The sequence below is a fragment of the Callithrix jacchus genome, chromosome 14, assembly GCF_049354715.1.
Source record: "Callithrix jacchus isolate 240 chromosome 14, calJac240_pri, whole genome shotgun sequence".
Classification (NCBI taxonomy): domain Eukaryota; kingdom Metazoa; phylum Chordata; class Mammalia; order Primates; family Cebidae; genus Callithrix; species Callithrix jacchus.
The window spans coordinates 41742094-41761544 of NC_133515.1; the positions used below are offsets into that span (position 1 = coordinate 41742094).

General features: G+C 36.8%; 1 protein-coding gene across 12 annotated transcripts in view; it reads left to right on the plus strand.

The window, feature by feature from the left end:
• ALMS1 (ALMS1 centrosome and basal body associated protein) overlaps positions 1-19451 on the plus strand; it is a 225484-nt gene that overhangs the window by 184398 nt on the left and 21635 nt on the right. The window contains exon 18 of one of the 12 annotated variants that reach the window (XR_013526474.1): positions 9927-10014. The exons of the other annotated variants lie outside the window; for them this stretch is intronic. The gene's annotated coding sequence lies outside the window, so the exon portion shown is untranslated. The remainder of the gene's footprint in view (positions 1-9926; positions 10015-19451) is intronic. 12 annotated transcript variants of the gene reach the window in all.

The following is a 19451-nucleotide window of genomic DNA, read 5'->3' on the forward strand; positions in this document are numbered from 1 at the left end:
AAAGAGTTTTGTAATTTTAGCTTTTGTATTTAGGTCTTTGATCCATTTTGAGTTAATTTTTGTGTATGATGTAAGATAAGGGTACATCTTTATTCTTTTGCATGTGGATATCCTGTTTTCTTAACACCATTTGTTGAAAAGACTTTGATTTTCCCCATTGAATGTTCTTGGCACTCTTGCCAAAAATCATTTAGCCATGTATGTTAGGGTTTTTATATGGGCCCTCTATTCTATTACATTAGTCTATATGTCTCTCTTTATGCCAATACTACACTGTTTTGATGTACTGTCTTTATAATGAGTTTTGAAAGCAGGTGATGTGAAACCTGCAACTTAGTTCTTTTTTCAAAATTATTTCATCTGTTTGGGGTCCCTTGAGATTTCATGAATTTTAGTAAATATTCTTTTTAATACTATCATATGTGAAGTTGCTTTCTTAATTTCATTTTTGGATTCATTGCTAATATATAGGTACATATATAAATAATTTTTACATAGTGATCTTGTATCTTGCAGCATTGCTGAATTTATTAACTGTTTTCTTGTGATTTTTTAAGGATCATTAGGATTTCATGTTGAGGAAGTTTTCTTCTTTTTCTATTTTGATGAGTGTTTCTATCATGAAAGCATTTTGGTGTTTGCCAAATACTTCGGCATCTATTGAGATTACTGTTTTTTTCTTTTCTTTTTTCTTTTTGAGATAGAGTTTCACTCTTGTTACCCAGACTGGAGTGCAGTGGTATGATCACAACTCTCTGCAACCTCTGCCTCCTGGGTTCAACTGATTCTCCTGCTTCAGCCTCCTGAGTAGCTGGAATTACAGGCGCTCATCACCACACCTGGCTATTTTTTTGATTTTTAATAGAGACAGGGTTTCACTGTGTTGGCCAGGCTGGTCTTGAACTCCTGACCTGATGTGATCCACCCTGCTCAGCCTCCCAAAGTGCTGGGATTACAGGCGTGAGCCACCATGCCAGACCTATTTTTTTTCTTTTATTCTATTAATATGGTGTATATGTATTGATAATCATATTTTGAACCAGCTTTACATTCCTGAGATAAATCCCACTTGATCATATATAAAATTCTATTCATATGCTACTGGATTCAGTTTATTCGAATTTGAAGAGGACTTTTGTATCTATATTCACAAGGAATATTGGTTTATAGTTTTTGTGTGATGTCTTTACTGCCTTTAGTAGCAGGATACTACTGGCATTGTAGAATGAGAAAGTTTTCCCTCCACTTGTTTTTTGATAATAAGTTTGAGAAGGATTAATGTTAATGCTTGATGTTAATTCTTTAAATGTTTGGTAGAAATTACCAGTGAAGCCATCTGGTCATGTATTTTTCTTTGGGGAAATTCTTTTTTCATTACTGATTCAATGTCTTCTTTTAAGTCTATTTAGATTTTGTTTCTTCTTGAGTCAGTTTCTGTAATTTGTGTTGCTTCTGCTTGCTCTGGGTTTAGTTTGCTGTTCTTTTCTCATTTCTTATGATTTAAAGTTAGGTTATTCATTTGGGATTATTCTTTAACATAGGCATTTGCAGCTATCAATGTCTCTGTGAGCCCTGCTTTTGTAGATGAGCTCTGCCTTCATTGCACACTGTAAGTTTTGATATGTTTTTTCTTATTTTTCATTTTTTTAAAAATTATACTCTAAGTTCTAGGGTACATGTACAGAACATGTAGGTTTGTTACATAGGTATACACATGCCATGATGGTTTGCTACGTCTATCACCCCGTCATTTACATTAGGTATTTCTCCTAATGCTATCCCCCAACCCCCAGCTATCCCTCCTTTAGCCCCCCACCCCTCACCAAGCCCCAGTGTGTGATGCTCCCCTCCTGGTGTCCATGTGTTCTTATTGTTCAACACCCACTTATGAGTGAGAACATGCAGTGTTTGGTTTTCTGTTCTTTTGTCAGTTTGCTGAGAAGTAATGGTTTCCATCTTTATCCATGTCCCTGCAGAGGGTATGAACTCATCCTTTTTTATGGCTGCATAATAGTCCATGGTGTATATGTGCCACATTTTCTTTATCCAGTCTGTCATTGATGGGGATTTGGGTTGGTTCCAAGTCTTTGCTATTGTGAACAGCACTGCAATAAACATACGTGTCCATGTGCCTTTATAATAGAATGATTTATATTCCTTTGGGTATATGCCCAGTAATCAGATTGCTGGGTCAAATGGTATTTCTAGTTCTAGATCCTTGAGGAATTGCCACACTGTGTTCCAAAATGGTTGAACAAAGTCTTGCTCTGTCACCCAGGCTGGAGTGCAGTGGCATGATCTTGGCTCACTGCAACCTCTACCTCCCAGGTTCAAGTGATTCTACTGCCTAAGTCTCTTGAGTAGCTGGGGTTACAGGTACACACCACCACACCCAGCTAATTTTTGTATTTTAGTAGAGATGGAGTTTCAACATGTTGGGCAGGCTGGATCAGTTCCTGATCTCAGGTGATCCACCTACTTGAGCCTCCCAAAGTCTCCTTTATTATTAAAAGAAAGTTTTGCTGGAGTTAGATTTCTTGTCTTACACTTTTTATCTTTCATCATTTCAAATATGTCATTCCCTTATTGGCCACCATGGTTTTCTGGTGAGAAATTAGCTATTAATCTTACCGAGGATCCCTTCTGTGCTTGCCCTTACAATTACTGCTTTCAGGCTTCTCTGTTTTGGCTTTGACATTTTGATTATAATGTGTCTCAGTGTTGTTCTTCGAGTTTATCCTATTAAGAGTTCATTGAGCTACTTAGATGTTAGATTCATGTTTTCTCTTTAACAAATTGAAGGAGTTTCCAACCATTATTTCTCCAAATATTCCTTCTGCCCCTTTCTTTCTTTTTTGGGATGCTTAATATGCATATGTTGTTAAGTTTGATGGTGTCCTACAAGTCTCTTAAGCTCTGTTCATTTTTCTTCATTCTGTTTTCTTTTTCTTTTTTTAGAGATGGGGTCTCTCACTATCTCCCAGACTGGAGTACAGATCTTTCTGCCTCAGCTTCCTCAGTAGCTGGACTGCAAGGCATACACCACCACACTCAGCTCATTCTGTTTTCTTTCTGTCCCTCAGAGAACATAATTTCATTTCACCTCTCTTCAAGTTCACTGATCTTTCATTTGTGTGATCAAATCTGGTATTGAACTGTTCTAGTGAATTTTTCATTTCAGCACTTGTTCTTTTCAGTTCTCTTCATATTTTCTATTCGATTCCTTTTTGTCTTCATTGATATTCTCTTTGCTGAGACATTGTTCTCCTCATTTTCTTTAGTTCTTTATCCATGGTTTTCTTTAGCCCTTTGAGCACATTTAAAACAGTTGATTTAAAGCTTTTGCCTAGTAAATCTGTCTGTTCTCCCTAAGGCACAACTTTTATTTATTTCTCTCCTGTAATCCATGAATGTGTCATACTTTTTCTTATTTCTTTTCATGCCTTATAATGTTTTGTTAAAATTTTGACATTTTAAAAATTATGATGTGATAACTGGATATTCACATTTTCCTTCCCCTCTCCAGAGTTTGTAGTTACTGCTTGTTGTAAGTTAAAGTTGTTGTTTAGTGACTTTTCTAAATTATGTTTGTAATGACTGTATTCTTTATTAGCGTCTGATATTTCTGTTCCTTTAGCTTGATAGCTAGCTACTTGTTTGACAGAAATTTTCTTAAATGCCTGAGGTCAAGAAAGAAAGAAAAAAGAAAATTCCCCAAGTCTTTGCAGATTGTCTGTGTTTGGACACTCCTTCACTGCTTAGCCAGGCCATTTACAACTAACTCTGCCTTAGCCTTGCTTCCTACTTACACTGAGCCTAAAAATCAACTAGTGGGGAAAGACTTTGGTCTTCTCAGGTCTTTTCTGAACATGCATCTTGCTCTTTGCATGCAATTACTAGTTTCCCTGGTGTACATGGGAAATTTTCCAAGCCCTTATGCCCCAAAGAATCTCTGTTTTTCTTTCCTACTTTCAGTATGTCTATTGTTTCCCTCAACTGTTAATTTTTGCTACAGGCAGTAGTGCCTTGTTCATTTGGTTTTCAATATTTTCAAGGAACATTCTTCCTCTATAAAGCCACTTTTTCATTCTAAGGGAGTTATGTTAGGTGAAACTAAGGCAGATCTTTTGTGTCACTCCATAGTGATAGTTAGATGTGTCAAAACAAACACAAATCCTTGGGGACAAGGTACTACTTCATGCTCTCTTTGGGAGCAGGTACCTACATCAAGACCAAGAGCTGTCATCTTTAAGACCACCATGCTGGGGAAGGGGATAGCAGAAGGCTAAGGTAAATGGTACAAAGTTCATCTGCCTTGTGCTGATGGCCTTTCTCCTGGTATAGCAAACACTTGGTTATATAAACCTTTGACTATCTTCCAAAGTTCTGATAAGGTTTCCATGGTTTTTTTGTTTGTTTGTTTCTAGAGAAAGCACTAGCTCCACCATTTCTGTTTCTCATTTCCAGGTAGAGTTGTGTGTGTCTCCCTACAAAATCTATATATCTGCCACGTCTAGACCACAATAGACACTCTCATCAGATTCTTCCATCCTTTTCCTATTGGACTTTGTGGAGAAATAGCCTTCAGGAAGGTGCAGACTCCTCTAATTTTTATAGCCCTTTTAATGGCTTCATATTGTCACCAGTGAACACTTTGCCTCAACCACAATCAAGTCTCTAACCTTCCTACTGTGTCCAGTTATATCTCTTCCAGGTAATTTAGTGCTTATGTCTCATATCTACCTGCAAGCGCCAGTCTCTCCTTAGATTTGGGGGCAGTGTTGCCCTCTGCTCTCAACTTTCTTCTGGCTTTAAGAAAAGTTAAAAACTTGTAGTTTCTCCTTATTTTTAAACGGTTGTTATTGTTATAAAGGTGGGAGCAATACTTTATCCAGTTCTTTAGATCCCCAAGTGGAAATTGTGTGTGTGTGTGTGTGTCTATACAATAGATGTTTACCTCTAGTATTTTTATTGATAATGCTTTCCGGATGTTCTGTAATTGTAGCTTTGGATTTTCTATTTGATTCAAGTGAAGTTAAGGAGATAATTTTTTTTTAATTTTCATAAGGTTGGATTTGTGGTCACTATTAAGTCATCATTTTAACATACTTTGACTAGAGACTGTAATGTGTTATTGTGTAATGTTTTGTTTTAAGGCTATGTAGAGGTTTTCTTTATGGTTTAATATATGAATAAGTATTCCTTGGGTGTTTGAAAGGAGGTAGAATTTCCAAATAGAGTATAACATTTCAGTTACTGTCAGATGCCACATAACAACATTTCAGTTAATTAATACATAGATGACAGTGGTCCCATGAGATTATAGTACTGTATTTTTACTACAGTTTTTCTGTTTAGATACATAAATATCTACCATTGTGTTACAGTTGCCTACAGTATTTAATACAGTAATATGCTGTACAGGTTTGTAGCCTATGAATAAAGTATGCCACATAGCCTAGGTATGTAGTAGGCTGTACTATCTAGGTTTGAGTGAGTATGCTCTATGATGTTTGCACAACAGTGAAACTGCCTAATGACAGATTTCTCAGAATATGACCGTACATCTATAAAATCATTCTTATTAATTATATTCTTCCTGAATATTGATTTCCTTGACCTGTTGAAGACTTCAAAGAGTGTATTTGAAGGTTCTTTTGGTAATTGAAGGTTTATATATTTTTTTATGGTTGGGACATAAATATTAATGATTTTTTCACTGTGAATTGTACCATGAATTATATGAAGTAACTTTTATTTTTATTTATTTATTTATTTTTGAGGTGGAGTCTCTCTGTGTCACCAGGCTGGAGTGCAGTGGCATGATCTCAGCTCACTGCAATCTCCACCTCCCAGGTTTAAGCAATTCCCCTGCCTCAGCCTTCCAAGTAGCTGGGACTACAGGTGCAAACCACTACCCCTGGCTAATTTTTTGTATTTTAGTAGAGACGGGGTTTCACCATGTTGGCCAAGATGGTCTTGGTCTCCTGACCTAATGATCCGCCCACCTCAGCTTCCCAAAGTGCTGGTATTACAGGCATGAGCCCCTGCATCCAGCCTATCTTCCATTTTTGATGTCTTTGGCTTTGATTTTACTTCATCTAGTACAGTTTTTTTTAAATTTCCATTTGCACCATTGCTCTCTACCCATCCTTTTAGCCTTTTTGAGTCACTTTACTCAAGTGTAAGTAACATTTAAATTTAACTTTTTTTGTACCCAATCTCAAGGTCTTTCTTTTGAAACAAATTTATTCCATTTAAATTTATTGTTGTTGTTAATATGTTTGGTTTAAATTTTATTATTTTTGATTTTTTTCATTCTGATATATTTATTAAATAAAGGTTTATTCAACTGAATTCCATTTCAGAGCAAGGAGGGGGTGAATTTCTTGTGTGTGGTAAGAAATATATACCATAAAATTTCCATCTTAGCTGTTCTTAAGTATACAAGTCAATAATGTTAAATGTATTCACATTATATTGAAACTGATCCCCAGAACTTTTTCATATTGCAAATCTGGAACTCTATACCACTGAACAACTGCCCTTGTCCCCCTTCTCCAGCTCCTGGTAACCACCATTCTGCTTTCTGTCTATCAATTTGACTACCTTAGATACCTCATATGAGTGGAATCATACAGATTTCTTTTTGTGACTGACTTATTTCACTTAGCATAAGATCTTCAAGATTTATCTATATTGTAGCATGTGACAGGATTTCCTCCCCTTTTAAGTCTGGATAATATTCTACTGTTTGCATATACCCAGAAGAGGGATTGCTAGATCATATAGTAGTTCTATTTTTAACTTTTTTGAGGGGCCTCAACACCATTTTCCTTAGTGGTTGTGCCATTTTACAATGCCACCAACAGTGTACAAGGGTTCTAATTTCTTTACATCCTTACCAACTCTTGTTATTTTTTTTTATAGTAGCCATCCTCATGGGTGTGAGGTGATGTTGTTTTGATTTTGCTCTTATGCTTAGTGACTGAGCATTTTTTCATAGACTTTTTGGCTATTTGTCATCTTCAGCAAAATATCTATTCAAGCCTTGCCTTGCCTCACCTCACCTCCCCTTCCCTCCCCTCCCCTCCCTCTTTCCTCTCCTTTCTTTTCTTTCCTTCTTTCTCTTTCTTTCTTTCTTTCTTTTTTCTTTTCTTTTCTCTCTCTCTTTTCTTTTCCGCCTCCCCTCCCCTCCCTTCTCCTTTCCTTTCCCTTCTTTCCTTTCTTCTCACTGTTTTGTCCAGGGTCCTGGACTCCTGGGCTCAAGCAGTTCTTCCCTATTGGCCTCCAAAGTGCTGATACTACAGGCATGAACCACCACACCTAGCCTGCTCATTTTTTAGTTAGGTTATTTGATTTCTTTTTTTTTTTTTTTTTTTGAGACAGAGTTTCGCTCTTGTTACCCAGGCTGGAGTGCAATGGCACGATCTCGGATCACCGCAACCTCCGCCTCCTGGGTTCAGGCAATTCTCCTGCCTCAGCCTCCTGAGTAGCTGGGATTACAGGCACATGCCACCATGCCCAGCTATTTTTTTTTTTTTGTATTTTTAGTAGAGACGGGGTTTCACCATGTTGACCAGGATGGGCTCGATCTCTTGACCTCATGATCTACCTGCCTCGGCCTCCCAAAGTGCTGGGATTACAGGTGTGAGCCACCGCACCTGGCCTGATTTCTTTTTTTTGTTATGATTGCTTTATGTTTTCTGTAAGCCCCTTTCCAGATATGTGATTTGTAAATATTTTCTCTCATTCAGTAGGTTGTCTTTCACTCTGCTGATTGTGTCCCCTGATGCACAAGTTTTTAAGTTTAGCGTGGTCCCATTTGGCTATTTTTGCTTTTGTTGCCGGTACTTATAGGTCATATTCAAAAAAGTTATTGCCACATTCAATGTCATAAAGCTTTTTCTCTAGTTATTTTTTTTTCCTAAGAGTTCTATGCGTTTAGGTCTTACATTTAGGTCTTTAATCCATTTTGAGTTAGTTTTTGTACATGGTATGTGATAGGGGTTTAACTTCATTCTTTTGTATGTTGATATTCAGTTATCCAAGCATTATTTATTGAAAAACTGTCCTTTTCCCACCGAGTGGTCTTGGCACCCTTGTATGCGAGAGTTTATTTCTGGGCGTGTTTTCTTATTTCATTGGTCTGCTTGTCTGTCTTTATGCTAATATCACACTGTTTTGATTACTGTAATATGTTTTAAAATCAGGAAGTGTGAATTCCCCAACATTGTTCTTGTCTTTCAAAATTGTTTTCACTATTCAGAATTTCTTATCATTTTTAATGATTTCTTGATATTTCCAATCTTTTTTGTTCATTGCAATGTAATATGTTTCTTTGAGTTGATTTTTTGATAACTTAGCAACTCTGTAATCTAATTAACTAATATGCTTCAACCAGTTTCTTAATCACTGGCAGATATGAAACTATTGGCCGTATCATGTGAAAAATTAAGAAATTGATTTTACTTCTTCCCACCTATCCCTCACATAATTTTTCCCAACTGATCAATAACGGTTACATTTTGTGAATTATGTCTCAGCTTATTTTAGTAGTAGTATTACTACATTGACTAGCTTCTCTTTCAAGAAATAGAACATTTTACTTCCATTTTATAAGATCATGAGTTATTTTACATTAGTTGTATTTCAATATAGGGTCAGTATTTACCGGGAGTCTTTTCACATACCTGTTTATGAGTCTTTTGACATACCTGTTTATGCATTTGTTAATTTCAATCTATTGCTCAACTAGATTTCAATGTTGCAGATTTGAGACTGTTACTTTTATGTGCAGTAACAACTTTGTTGGATATAAAAGTTTGGATTAACAGTTCTTAATTCAAAACTTAATTTTGGTCCTCTTTTCTAAGTGCCAGTATTTAATGTTTCTGTTAGCAGAGGCAACTGTGAATTCTTTTCTCCCTAATGGCATTCTAGGTTTAGTTTTAGTGTGTGTATATATATATATATATATATATATATTTTTTTTTTTTTTTGCTTGCTTTGTTTCTTTATTATTTCCATATTTTGGAGGGATCAGGTAGTTTTTGGTTACATGGATAAGTTCTTTAATAGTGATTTCTGAGATTTTGGTGCACCCATCACTTCAGCAGTGTACACTGTACCAAATTTGTAGTCTTTTATTTCTCACTGCTTTCCCCCTGCCCCAAGTCCCCAAATCCATTATATCATCCTTAATCCTTCGTGTTCATATAGCTTACCTCCCATTTATAAGTGAGAACATATGATATTTGATTTTCCATTTCTGAGTTTTCACTTAGAATGATGGTCTCCAACTCCATTCAGGTTGCTGCAAATGCCATTATTTCATTCCTTTTTATGGATAAGTAGTATTCCATGGTGTATATATACTACATTTTCTTTACACATTGCTTGATGGGCATTTAGGCTGCTTTCATGTTTTTTGCAATTGTGAATCATGCTGCTATAAACATGCTTGTGCAAGTATCTTTTTCCTATAATGACTTCTTTTCCTCTGGGTAGATACCCAGTAGTGAAACTGCTGGATCAAATGGTATATCTACTTTTAGTTCTTTAAATGATCTCCATACTATTTTCCATAATGGTTATACTAGTTTTACATTCCCACCAGCAGTATAAAAGTGTTCCCTTTTCACCACGTCCATGCCAACATCTATTTTTTAAATTTTTTGAATTATGGCCATTCTTGCAGAAGTAAGGTGGTATCTCATTGTGGTTTTAATTTTTTCTTTTATAATTGATGATGATTATAATTAGTGATGTACATCTATTTTTTTTAATTATGGCCATTCTTGCAAAAGTAAAGTGGTATCTCATTGTGGTTTTAATTTACATTTCCCTTATAATTAATGGTGCTGAACAGTTTTTCATATGCTTGTTGGCTTTTTTTGAGATGGAATCTCACTCTCATTGCCCAGGCTGGAGTACAACGGCGTGATCTTGGCTCACTGCAGTCTCCGCCTCCCGGGTTCAAGCAGTTCTCCTGCCTCAGCCTCCTGATTACAGGTGCGTGCCACCATGCCTGGCTGATTTTTTGCATTTTTAGTAGAGATGGGGTTTCACCATGTTGACCAAGCTGGTCTCGAACTCCTGATCTCAGGTGATCAACCCCCCTTGACCTCCCAGAGTGCTGCAATTACAGGTGTGACCCACTGCACCTGGCCCATTTGTGTATCTTCTTTTGAGAAGTGTCTATTCATGTTCTTTGCCTGCTTTTTGATGACATTATTTGTTCTTTTCTTGCTGATTTGTTTGAGTTCTTTGTAGAGTCTGGATATTAGTCCTTTTTGTCAGATGCATGGTTTACAGATACTTTATCCCGTACTGTGGGTTGTTTACTGTGCTGATTATTTCTTTTGTTGTACAGAGACTTTTAGTTTAATTAAGTCCCATCAATTTATTTTTGGTTTTTGTTGCATTTGCTTTTGGGTTCTTGGTTATGAACTCTTTGCCTAAGCCAATGTCTACAAGAGTTTTTCCAGTGTTATCTTACAGAATTGTTATGGCTTCGAGTCTTAGATTTAAGTCTTTGATCCATCTTGAGTTAATTTTTCTGTAAGGTGAGAGATGAGGACGCTTTCAGTCTTCTATATATGTGGGTTGCTAATTATCGCAGCACCACTTGTTGAATAGGGTGTCCTTTCCCCACTTTGTTTTTGTTTGCTTTGTTGAAGATCAGTTGGCTGTAAGTATTCTGCTTTATTTCTGGGATCTCTATTCTGTTCCATTGGTCCATGTGCCTATTTTTATACCAGTACCGATAGTTTGAAGTCAGGTAATGTGAGGCCTCCAGATTTATTCTTTTTGCTTAGTCTTGCTTTGGCTGTGTGGACTGTTCTTTGGTTCCATATGAATTTTAGGCTTGTTCTTTCTAGTTCTGTGAAGGATGATGATGGTATTTTTAGGGGAATTGCATTGACCTGTAGATAGCTTTTGGTAATATGGTCATTTTCACAGTATTGATTCTAGCCATCTATGAGCATGGTATAAGTTTCCATTTGTTGTGTCATCAATGCTTTTTTCAGCAGTGGTTTTTTTTTTTTTTCCTTGTAGAAATCTTTCGCCTCCTTGGTTAGGTATATTCCTAAGTATTTTATTTGTTTTTGTTTTTGTTTTTTGCAGTTGTAAAAGGGATTGAGTTCTTGATTTGTTTCTCAGTTTGGTCTTTGTTGTTGCATAGCAGTGCTACTGATTTGTGTACATTGATTTTGTATCCTGTAACTTTACTGAATTCATTTATCAGATCTAAGAGCTTTTTGGATGAGTCTTTAGGGTTTTCTGGGTATACAGTCATATCATTGGCAAACAGTGACAGTTTGACTTCCTCTTTACCTGCTTGGATGTTCCTTATTTTTTTCTCTTGTCTGATTGCTCTAGCTAGGACTTCAGGTAACTGTTGAATAGCAGTGGTGAAAGTGGGCATTCTTGTCTTGTTCTGGTTCTCAGGAGGAATGCTTTTAACTTTTCCCCATTCAGTATAATGTTGGCTGTGGGTTTGTCATAGATGAGGTATGTCCCTTCTATGCCAATTTTGCTGAGGGGTTTAATTATAAAGAGATGCTGAATTTTGTCAGATGCTTTTTCTGCATCTTTTTAGATGATCATGTGATTTTTATTTTAAATTCTGTTTATGTGGTGTATCATATTTATTTATTTGTGTATATTAAGCCATTCCTGCATCCCTGGTATGAAACCCACTTGACCATGTTGCATTATCTTTTTGATATGCTGTTGGATTCGGTTGGTTAGAATTTTGTTGAGGACTTTTGTGTCTGTGTTCATCAGGGATATTGGTCTGTTGGTTCTTTGAAAAGATAAACAAAATTTATAGACCATTAGTGAGATTAACCAAGAAGAGAAGAGAGAAGATCCAAATAATCTCAAGGAGAAAGAAAATGGGAGCTATCACAACTAATACTGCAGAAATACAAAAGATCATTCAAGGTTATTATGAAAACCTTTATATGTACAAACTAGAATATCTATAGGAGATGGATAAATTCCTGGAAATATACAAACCTCCTAGACTAAATCAGGAAGAAATAGAAATTCCAAACAGATCAATAACAAGTAGCAAAATTGAAACAGTAATTTAAAAACTTCTAACGAGAACAACAATGAAGTCCAGGACCAGATGGATTCACAGCTGAATTATATTTTTGTTTCACAGCTGAATTCTATCAGACATTCAAAGAAGAATTGGTACCAATCTTTCTGAAACAATTTCTAAAGATAAAGAGAGAATCCTCCCTAAATCATTCTATGAAACTACTATCACTCTAATATCAAAACCAGGAAAGAATATAACAAAAAAAGAAAACTGTTGATTTGCTCTTTCTCTGTTTCTCTCTGCCCTGTGCTCTGTCCTCCACTGCAGTCTCTGCAGTACAGGCCCTTTTCTCTCTCTACATTCTCTTTGCACTCTGTCTACTTCTCTGTTCTGTCTGCCTCTGCTCACCACATGTGCACTTGTGCCCCACACACTCCATCCTCATTCTCTCTGGTTGCCACTGTGTCTGTTGTGTATCTCCATTCTCATTCTAATTACTCTTTCCTCCCCACCCTTATCTCTTACGTTACTGCAACATTTGTCTCTGTGCTTTCTCTATATATTTTCGCTCTTTTTCTTTCCTCTCTCCCTTTGGCATCTCTGTTTCTTGGTGTCTGGTTGTCTTCTGGCGGGGAAGAAGGGATAGTTTACTATTATCACTACAAAAAATGAAGAAAAAAGGTTATGTTCAGCCATTTTTCTTTATGAAGAGAAAGCTAAAGATAGTGAATGAGTTCTCTGTATTTTAGATCTCTGCTTATTTATATTTGCTCGTGTTTCCAGCAAGTGGGCAAATAAACAACACAAACAACCAAACAGAGAAACCTCCATGAGAAAAGAAAATGAGAGCTTTATTAATGTTTACTTAAATGTTTATCAATATTTCTTGTATTTTTATAAAATGGAGTTCATATCAGAATTTAAACGCTCATGGATGAAGAGAAATTACACTCAAAAGCAGCATCCTGAAATCCAGAGTAAATTTTTTTGTACATTTACAGAGAAAGAGTTAAGATATATAACTATGTATACATATTATAATCCCAAATATACATATGTGTAATAATACGTACATAGAACAAAAAATACTGAAATTATTATAAAAATCATCAATTATGATTTTTTATTTTATTTTTGTCTTTTTTTATAAGAAGTATTTTCTAATAAGAAATTATAAAAGTTGTTTTTGTTTAACAATAATAGAATAAGGCAAGCCAGACTGATAAACACAAAATGTTACTTATAAGCTGAGAAAATAAATTCTCAAATTTCTCATTATTTATATTTTGTGTGTAAAGACCATTTTGAGCCTTGTAAACTAGTTATAATGAATCCTTTCAGAAGTATAGTGAAATAATAGGATTGAAGTAGTATATGTGGTATCTGTGGCAAGATAAAATACAGTTTTCTTTTAACTTCAGGTGCCAAGGGTTAGGTTAAATGTACTCCTCAGTTCATGACTCCTGATTTTAAATTTTATCACCATATCACATCCTCATTTCTGTCTCCCTGTAGAAACCAGTTCTTATGTAAATATCTTTCAGGTTACACGAGTTCTTACAAAATACATATTTTATAAGTACTCATGAACTTTCACCATATATAAAACTTTCACCATACTTTTGTTATGTTCACTAAGTTTTGTATTTTCAAATTCTACCTACATTGCTGTAAGTATATTTAATCCAGGTTTCTAATTGCATAATGCTCCATGGAGTGCATCTAGCCATTTACCCATGAACTTTCTGGGATGGGCACCCAGGTTGCTGTCTGCTTCTGAAAACCACAGAACCTGGCAGTGTTTGTCTTTGTCCATGTCCCCTTATGCATGTGTCTGAAATTATCTTTAGTATATATACCCAGAAGTGGAATTCTTAACTTACAGGCTTGTATACTTAATATTTTACATTTGTACCATATTGCTTTCCAGTTCATATTCCTACCTGCAGTGTATGAAAATTTCCATTTCTACTTCTCTGCAAATCATTTCTAATTTTTGTTAGAAAACTAGTAAAACAATTTTCTATACTATGGGAAGATAGGGCTTTTTTTTTTTTGACAGAGTCTTGCTCTGTCTCCCATGCTGGAGTGCAGTGGTGCCATCTGGGCTCACTGCAGCCTCTGCCTCCTGGGTTCAAGTGATTCTCCTGCCTTAACCTCCTGAGTAGCTGGGACTACAGGTGCTCACAACCACGCCTGGCTAGTTTTTGTATTTTTTTTTTTTTACTTTTTTATTTTTTATTTTATTTTGAGATGGAGTTTCACTCTTGTTACCAAGGCTGGAGTGCAATGGTGCGATCTCGGCTCACCGCAACCTCCGCCCCCTGGGTTCAAGTAATTCTCCTGCCTCAGCCTCCCGAGTAGCTGGGACTACGGGGTGTGCCACCATGCCCAGCTAATTTTTTGTATTTTTAGTAGAGACGGGGTTTCACCACGTTGACCAGGATAGTCTCGATCTTTTGACCTCATGATCCACCTGCCTTGGCCTCCCAAAGTGCTGGGATTATAAGCTTGAGCCACCGCGCCCGGCCAGTTTTTGTATTTTTAGTAGAGGCAAGGTTTTGCCATGTTGGCCAGGATGGTCTCAATCTCCTGACCTTGTGATCTGCCCGCCTCAGCTTCCCAAAGTGCTGGGATTATAGGCATGAGCCTTGGCACCTGGCTTTTTTTTTCTTTTTAATGAGCTGATACTTGTCTTGCACATCTAGAGTATCTCTTTAATTTCCATGGGTAGAGAGTTTTTTAGATACTTTACAATGCTTTCAACCAGAATACATTCATTTCTTCATCCATCCAAACATAATTATAAAATTGAAAAAAGCACACAGTGACATACTTTAATAAGCTTTTCTCAGATTTGTATATATAAGTGAGAAAATATATGGAAATTTTTATAACTATTTAAGAGCTTGATTTAAATATGCAGTAAAACTTTATTGTCAAAACACAGCATCTACAGTTGTTCCAAATACCATGGAATATTTACAAAATTGATTGTACATCAGACGAAATGTTGATGAATTCTCAAACCAGAAGTTTTATAAGCCCATATTCTATAACTGCATTACACTAAAATTGAACTTAACAACTATAACTTTTTTTTAATTGTACTTTAAGCTTTAAGTTCTGGGGTACATGTGCAGCACATGCAGGTTTATTACATAGATATACTAATGCCATGACAGTTGGCTGCATCCCTCACCCCATCATCTGATATTAGATATTTCTCCTAATGCTATCCCTCCCCTAGCACCCCACCCCCTGACAGCCCCTGATCCGTTACCCTCCCCGTGTCCATGTGTTCTCATTGTTCAACTCCCACTTCTGAGTGAGAACATGTGGTGTTTGGTTTTCTATTCTTGTGTCAGTTTGCTGAGAATGATAGTTCTCAGCTTCATCCAGTTCCCTGCAAACGATATGAACTCATCCTTTTTTTTTGAGACGGAGTTTCGCTCTTGTTACCCAGGCTGGAGTGCAATGGCGCAATCTCGGCTCACCGCAACCTCCGCCCCCTGGGTTCAGGCAATTCTCCTGCCTCAGCCTCCTGAGTAGCTGGGATTACAGGCACGCGCCACAGTGCCCAGCTAATTTTTTTGTAATTTTTAGTAGAGACGGGGTTTCACCATATTGACCAGGATGGTCTTGATCTCTTGACCTCGTGATCTACCCACCTCGACCTCCCAAAGTGCTGGGATTACAGGCTTGAGCCACCACGCCCGGCCGAACTCATCCTTTTTTATAGCTGCATAGTATTCAGTGGTGTATATGTGTCACATTTTCTTTATCCAGTCTAACATTGATGGGCATTTGGGTTGGTTCCAAGTCTTTGCTATTGTGAACAGTGCTGCAATAAACATACATATGCATGTGTCTTTATAATAGAATGATTTATAATCCTTTGGGTATATACCCAGAAATCAGATTGCTGGGTCAAATAGTATTTCTAGTTCTAGACTCTTGAAAAATCGCCATGCTCTCTTCCACAATGGTTGAACTAATTTACGCTCCCACCAAAAGTTTAAAAATATTCCTATTTCTACACATCCTCTCCAGCATCTGTTGTCTCCTGACTTTTTAATGATTGCCATTCTAACTGACGTGAGATGGTATCTCAATGTGGTTTTGATTTGCATTTCTCTAATGACCAGTGATGATGAGCTTTTTTTCATGTTTGTTAGCTGCATAAATGTTTCCTTTAGAGAAATATCTGTTCATATCCTTTGCCCACTTTTTGATGGGGTTGTTTTTTTTCTGTAAATTTGTTTAAGTTCTTTGTAGATTCTGAATATTAGCCCTTTGTAAGATGGGTAAACTATAAAAATTTTCTCCCATTCTGTAGGTTACCTATTCACTCTGATGATAGTTTCTTTTTTTTTTTTTTTTTTGAGACGCAGTCTTGCTCTGTCACCAGGCTGGAGTGCAGTGGCTCAGTCTTGGCTTACTGCAACCTCCACCTCCTGGATTTAAGCAATTCTTCCGCCTCAGCCTCCTGAGTAGCTGGGACTACAGGCATGTGCCAAACGCCTGGCTAATATTTGTATTTTTAGTAGAGACAGGGTTTCACCATGTTGGCCAGGATGATCTCGACCTCTTGACCTCACGATCCACCCGCCTCAGCCTCCCAAAGTGCTGGGATTACAGGCGTGAGCCACGGCGCCTGGCCAATAGTTTGTTTTGCTGTGCAGAAGCTCTTTAGTTTAATTAGATCCCATTTGTCTTTTTTGGCTTTTGTTGCCATTGTTTTGGTGTTATAGTCATGAAGTCTTTGCCCATGCCTATCTCCAGAATGGTGTTGCCTAGGTTTTCTTCTAGGGTTTTTATGGTTTTTGGTCTTACATTTAAATTTTCAATCTGTCTTAATTTTTGTATAAGGTATAAGGAAGGGATCCAGTTTCAGCTTTTTGCATATGGCTAGCCAGTTTTCCCAATACCATTTATTAGATAGGGAATCCTTTCCCCATTGCTCATTTTTGTCAGGTTTGTCAAAGATCAGATGGTTTTGGTGTGTGGCGTTATTTCTGAAGCCTCTGTTCTGTTCCATTAGTCTATATATCTGTTTTAGTACCAGTACCATGCTGTTTTGGTGACTGTGGCCTTGGAATATAGTTTGAAGTCAGGTGCCATGATGCCTCCAGCTTTGTTCTTTTTCCTTAGGATTGTCTTGGCTATCCAGGCTCTCTCTTGGTTCCATGTGAAATTTAAGGTGATTTTTTTCCAATTTTGTGAAGAAAGTCAATGGTAGTTTAATGGGTATAGCATTGAATCTATAGATTACTTTGGTTAGTATGGCCATTTTCACCACATTGATTCTTCCTATCCATGAGCATGGACAGTTTTTCCATTTGTTTGTGTCCTCTCATTTTGTTGAGCAGTAGTTTGTAGTTCTCCTTGAAGACGTCCTTCACATCCCTTGTAAGTTGTATTCCTAGGTGTTTAATTCTCTTCATAGCAATTATGAATGGGAGTTCACTCATGATTTGGCTCTGTTTGTCTGGTATTTGTGCATAGGAATGCTTGTGATTTTTGCACGTTGATTTTGTATCTGAGACTTTGCCTGAGTTGCTTATCGGCTTAAGGAGATTTGGGGCTGAGATGATGGGGTTTTCTAAATATGCAATCATGTCATCTGCAAATAGAGACAATTAGACTTCCTCTTTACCTATTTGAATACCTTTATTTCTTTCTCTTGCCTGATCTCCCTGGCCAGAACTTCCAATACTGTGTTGAATAGGAGTGGTGAGAGAGGGGATCCTTGTCTTGTGCCGGTTTTCAAAGGGAATGCTTCGTTTTTGGCTATTCAGTATGATACTGGCTGTGGGTTCGTCATAAATAGCTCTTATTATTTCGAGATATGTTGCATCAATACCTAGTTTATTGAGAGTTTTTAGCATAAAGCATTGTTGAATTTTGTCATAAGCCTTTTCTGCATCTATTGAGATAATCATGTGATTTTTGTCATTGGTTCTGTTGATGTGATGGATTACATTTATTGATTTGCATATGTTACCAGCCTTGCATCCCAGGGATGAAGCCAACTTGATCGTGATGGATAAGCTTCTTGATGTCCTATTAGATTCGGTTCGCCACTATTTTATTGAAGATTTTCGCATCAATGTTCATCAGGGATATTAGCCTGGAATTTTCTTTTTTAGTTGTGTGTCTGCCAGGTTTTGGTATCAGGATGATGTTGGCCTCATAAAATGAGTTAGGGAGGATTCCCTCTTATTCTGTTCTTTGGAATAGTTTCAGAAGGTATGGTACCAGCTCCTCTTTCTACCTCTGGTAAAATTCAGCTGTGAAACTGTCTGTTCCTAGACGTTTTTTTGTTGGTAGGCTATAAATTGCAACCTCAATTTCAAACCTTGTTATTGATCTATTCAGGGATTTGACTTCTTTTGGTTTAGTCTTGGGAGGGTATAAGTGTCCAGGTATTTATCCTTTTCATCTAGATTTTTCTGTTTTATTTGCGTAGAGGTGTTCATAGTGGTCTCTGATGGTAGTTTGTATTTCTATGGGATTGGTGGTGATATCACCTTTATCATTTTTTATTGCATCTATTTGATTCTTCTCTCTTTTCTTCTTTATTACCCGGGCTAGCAGCCTATCTATTTTCTTGATCTTTTCAAAAAACCAGCTCCTGGATTCATTGATTTTTTTTTTTTTTTTTTTTTTTGGAAGGGTTTGTTGTATCTCTGTCTTCTTCAGTTCTGCTCTGGTCTTAGTTATTTCTTGTCTTCTGCTGGCTTTTGAATTTGTTTGTTCTTGCTTCTCTAGTTCTTATAATTCTGGTGTTAGGGTGTCGATTTTAGATCTTTCCTGCTTTCTCTTTTGGGCATTTAGTGCTATAAATTTCCCTCTACACACTGCTTTAAATGTGTCCCAGAGATTCTGGTACATCATGTCTTCATTCTCATTGGTTTCAAAGAACATCTTTATTTCTGCCTTCATTTAATTTTTTATCCAGTAGTCATTCAGAAGCAGGTTGTTCAGTTTCCATGTAGTTGTGTGGTTTTGAGTGAGTTTCTTAATCCTGAGTTCTAATTTGATTTCACTGTGGTCTGAGAGACTGTTGGTTATGATTTTCATTCTTTTGCATTTGCTGAGGAGTGTTTTACTTACAATTATGTGGTCAATTTTAGAATAGGTGTGATGTAGTGCTGAGAAGAATGTATATGCTGTTGATTTGGGGTGAAAAGTTCTGTAGATATCTATTAAGGTCTTCTTGGTTTGGAGCTGAGTTCCAGTCCTGGATATCCTTGTTAACTTTTTGTTTCATTGATCTAATATTGACAGTGGGGTTTTAAAGTTTCCCACTATTATTGTGTGGGAGTCTAAGTCTCTTTGTAGGTTTCTAAGAACTTGCTTTATGAATCTGGGTGCTCCTGTGTTAGGT